Here is a 5317-nt window from a genome sequence, read left to right as displayed (position 1 = left end):
ACATGGTTAAACATCACCACCATTGTAAATAGTTTGGTCCTATCAAAAGTAAATTCCTCCACTTTTTCCAGATTTACACTGAACCTCAGCAGAACTAAGAGCCCCGCCTGCTTTCATAAACACTTGATTGGACAAAGCAAATGCTTCACAGCCACTTATGTGAGTGAAGGCCATGGCTGTTTACAGAGTAGTATCCTGTGGGACTGACTTTCACAGACTCAATTTTAGCATACTGAAGTAATTCAAGGATACCATTACTAGTATCACATTGATTTAATATCCCATTTCCTTCTCTAGGTCTCCTGGGACTGGTAAATTCAACCCAAGTTCAAAAACTGACATGTACAATTCCAGACAACGGACTTGATTTTAGGTAGCACAGTTCTTATCACCCTGAATTTGTCTTGCAGTTGGAATTACTGAGCGCATTTTACACAAACGTTATTTACATCCGCTCCTGACCTCTGACCTTATGTTACCTGCTCAAACCAACAGTAATTTAGCCACAGACTGAAGGTCTTGTCCAGCCTGCAATCTCCCCTCTTTGTTTACTTTATATAAGTAGTATTAGTCACCAGGGTCTTTGGTAAAGAAACAAGTCAGTCCCTAGCACTTATTCCAAGTAAAGCAGAGGCTGCAGGAATGGGCTAAAAATCTGGAACATGATAAATTCTTACATGGCAGGGCAGTTCACGTTAATGTGGAAATGTTAACAGTTTATGTATACAGCAAAAGAAAAGACTGAAAGGCCAGGAAGAAAAGACTAACCATTAATAGAAGTGGAAAAACCTAACATCAGGAAAAAAACCAAACAAACCCAGGAGTACTTTTGGCACCTGAGAGACTAACAAATTTATTAGAACATAAACTTCGTGGGCTACAGCCCACTTCATCGGCTGCATTGAATGGAACATATAGAAAGAAGAAAAGGAGTACTTGTGGCACCCGAGTATGCATCCGATGAAGTGAGCTGTAGCTCACGAAAGCTTATGCTCAAATAAATTGGTTAGTCTCTAAGGTGCCACAAATACTCCTTTTCTTTTTGTGAATACAGACTAACACGGCTGCTACTCTGAAACCTACACATATTGAATCTATTTCCACATGTGAAGTATCCTCACACCTTCTTGTCAACTGTCTAAATGGGCCATCTTGATTATCACTACAAAAGGTTTTTTTTCTCCTGCTGATAATAGCTCATCTTAATTAATTAGTCTCTTACAGTTTGTATGGCAAATTCCACCTTCTCTGTATGTGTATATATATATACACATATATATATAAATATATATATATATATATATTTTAGCATACTGAAATATTTCTTATTATGTGTTCCATTCAATGCATCCAATGAAGTGGGCTGTAGCCCTAATGCTCTAAGTGAGCTGTAGCTCACGAAAGCTTACGCTCAAATAAATTTGTTAGTCTCTAAGGTGCCACAAGTACTCCTTTTCTTTTTGCGAATACAGACTTACACGGCTGCTACTCTGAAACCTAACAAATTTGTTAGTCTCTAAGGTGTCATAAGTACTCCTGTTTTTTGGTTTTTTTTTTTTGGATACAGACTACATGGCTTCTACTCTGAAACCTAACATCAGGAGAAAGGATTAAGGGTATTTGTTTTATAAAAGGAACTAAAAAATCTTGTACACTTCCTGGTTGTGTAAATATAAGTAAATAGCTGCAGAACTGCCTCTTTAAATGACAACAATTAAGAACAGCCCCCTGCTGACCAGGGGTCTTAGAGCATTGCTTTGGCTTTTTAAATTTAATCATTATTAATTTTCAAGAAAAATAGTCTCACGAAAAAAAAACAACAACAGAGAAAGCACATATAGATATGTTATTTGGATGAAAGAATGATCTGGAAAATAACAGCCATAAGTAGAGCTGGATAATATAATTTTATGAAAATTTTTTTCAGTGGAAAATGCAGACTTGGCAACACCAAATAGTTCTATGAATTTGTGTTGATGTTGCTGAATTGTTTTGGTAAAAACTAACCAACCAAAAAACAAAACAAAAAAACTCTAAAACAAAAATCTAAAATTCAAAATGTTACATTTTGATATTTTCTAAACAGAATGTTTTGCTTTTTCAATTCAAAATTACTTATTGCTTAGAAATTTTATTTTAAAAAATTTAAAATGCTCAAAAGTGTTCAAAATTGAAACAAAGTGTTTCATTTTAGGTCAAACAAAACATTTTGCTGAAAATTTAAAAAAAAATATTTTCAATTCTATCTGAAACTGTTTTTTCCACCAGACAATTTCCAGTGACCAAAAATAAAATAAAATAATTTTAAAAAATCCAATATTTGCTCATCTCTTCCTGTAACACACCAAGACAGGAGAACCAATCCAGGATACAGCAAGTGTATATTGTAAAAATTAATAAAAATACACATCATGGGGAATCATATTCAGTCATAAAGTAGACCTACCAAAGAAGAAGAACAAGACAAACAAAATATAGATAGCCAAGACAATGAGACATGTGAAACCAAATTTCTGAGAATGTTGAACAGAAAAGGGTAGCACAATATCAAGATAAAAGGGAATACATTTAAATTGTATCTAAAGTTACCAGTGATACAAGTTAGCAGTACAATACAGCAACAGCATAAAAATGCCCAAACTGTGACGATCAACATATAGCCAAGGAATCTGTAACTGTCATGCAAATCTAGCTATGAACTAATTTCCTCCAATGTAAGTTAAATCCCACTTACAAAAATTACTTTTCAGGATAAAAACTTACTCAGTATGAGGAACAGCATGCAGTGTGTGAAAAAGAGCTAAAAGGACAGTATCAGCGTTTGGTTTCATTCTCACAGTTAATGGCATTTAAGGTGATGTTACATCGTTTTAAATAACATGATAATATGAAACATTAATTATAAATTCCTAGGCCAGATCTTCAGCTGTCATGAATTGGCATAGTCAATGGAGCTATGGTGATTTACACCAGCTGAGCACCTGGACCATCAATTTTAACCAGTGTATTTTGATTTTTAATTATGCCACTTTTTGCTTTTTAATATTTTAGTTAGCTTTAAATTATTTATGAAGTTTGTGCTATTAAATTCGATCTGTTTGTGTATTGCCCAACCACTTCAACTGAGTGTATGTTGATGCTTTGTAAATAAAAATATTATTTTAAATGAAGGAAGATGGGTTTGGTACTTTTGAGTTAAAAAATATTCTAGTATCTTCCCCACCATCTTTCCATCATCATGTCCAGAAATTCTTATAATTCACTCTCTCTTAAAAAAATAAAAATCAGTTCTAGTTGTTTTAGTTAACAATATAGAAAAATCCCACTGTGACCAGTAATGCCACATATGAAAATGCTATGAAAAAAGTGAATGGAAAAATGAAATTAAGTTAAACTTAAAATTCCAAATCCAATCTTCTGTGGCTTCTTCTGAGGAAGAAGCATAGAGAACCTCTTCCCTTGCATTGCCTACAGGGAAGACTGTCTCCGGCACTTGCCAGTAGAGATGGCTGACCCTTTTATCATGTCCTCTTGGGGCTTAGACCCTCGTATTCCTGTGACTACTGAAACCACTAACCTATGCAGATGCATTTTTATATTACTTTGTCCTCACTGCCCCCTAAACCTTGCCATTGATTCATGTTGTTCAGTGTCAAAATCCTACACTGTGAGCTCCTTAAGAAGAACTGTCTTTGCTTTTGGGTTTGTACATTGGTGCTCTGATTCCTGATTGGGATCCTTAGGCACTATCTCAGTAGAAACACTAATAAATAAATAATCTCTATATTCTCAGGCTGTTAAGGGGCATCCCCACCTGTGATATAATTTAGAGCAGCTTCAGAGACCCATCCATATGGTACCAGATCACTGGCTTGAAATGGGGAACTGAGCAGGCCAACTTGGAAAGAGTAACATAACTAATAAATAATCATAATGGTGATGAATAAAGATGAGTTAGAGACTGGGCATCTGATCATCTTTTTTAGAGGTATATGACTGATTATTAGGGTTCCTCTATATGCTACTATTCCGTGGTCATGACATACCAATTTCATTTGCTCATGTGTGTTTGTAAATTCTGTATTTGCAGTTACTAATGTGTGTATATGAGATTTGCTGTTTCTTTTTGCATATTGTGTTAGAGCTTGAACTGGTATAAACTGACGTAGCTGCAGAGCCTCAAAGGAACTATGCCAAGTCACAACAGTTGAGGATCTGATCCATAGAATTTGGTGATTGTGTCAAGTTATTTTCCCCAGTATTTTACATAGTTAATGATTTTAAGCAATTAAATCATAAGTGTGTGACACACATAAGACACCCCGGTGCCACTTGCTAAAAATATCTGGGAAAAACAGATATTCTTCTTGAGGAATAGAGTCTGCCACCCTTATTCCTGCTGAGTAGTAGCCTTACTTGTCAGGTAGCCGCAATGGGTGCAGGAGTATATTACTCAAGAAGTAAGATGCAACTTAGTGTGAGTAAAGGAGCAGAACTTGACCCTTAATTAGTATGTGCTGGTTTGGTGTTGAAAATATAACTTTTTGTATGCTTTTATTACAAAATCAGTAAAAACCCCTTACTGAAAAAAATGTGTACAGTACAGTGAAAAATGACTAAGGAAATTATGATGAATACTACAGGCAACTGGTCTGATGTCGCTTCAGTTTTAGGGAATGTAAGTTAGCAGAGTAGCTTAGATTTGGACAATTTTACACTGCAGTATCGTTGCCACATTTTACGCCTGCTCTGGCATTCCACCTAATGTTGTCAGGTCTGCCCTCTCTCAAGCAGAGGGAAGTAAGAAAGGAGGCTCCACTCTGTTGTGCTTCCAGCAGAGAGAGACATGAGGAAGATCACCCCTCCCTCAGTAACAAAGGGATTGTTTCATTTTTACAAGGCTGTTTGGCAGACAGGGATTCCAGCCATAGCCTCATCTTCCCCCACAGAACAGGGGTGATCAGAGGTGTGTTTCTGTGTTGCTGTTGGCTGTGTCAGAAGGAGAAATCCTGCTGCTCCTGTAGTTGGGCTTTATTGCAGACGTGGTTACAGTAACAGCTGCCATGAGAGGAAGACTACATTACTTGTCAGAGATCTCCCTGCTTGGACTTGTTCCCACTTCCCATGCACAGCACTGAACTTTCCTCTAGCCAAAACTTTTACTTCCTAGACTTCATTTGGAAAGGAAGATTCATGGAGCTTTTGTTTAAACGACTGTTGGGGATGGCAAATTCCTCCTTTTAACCTGAATATCTACCCCTTATACAGTCAAATACTATCTGAGATCCTTCCCTTCTCTGGCGAGGGAGAGAAAGAA

This window comes from Lepidochelys kempii, chromosome 7 (assembly GCF_965140265.1).
Source record: "Lepidochelys kempii isolate rLepKem1 chromosome 7, rLepKem1.hap2, whole genome shotgun sequence".
Taxonomy (NCBI): Eukaryota; Metazoa; Chordata; order Testudines; family Cheloniidae; genus Lepidochelys; species Lepidochelys kempii.
Note: the sequence above shows the minus strand (reverse complement) of the source record.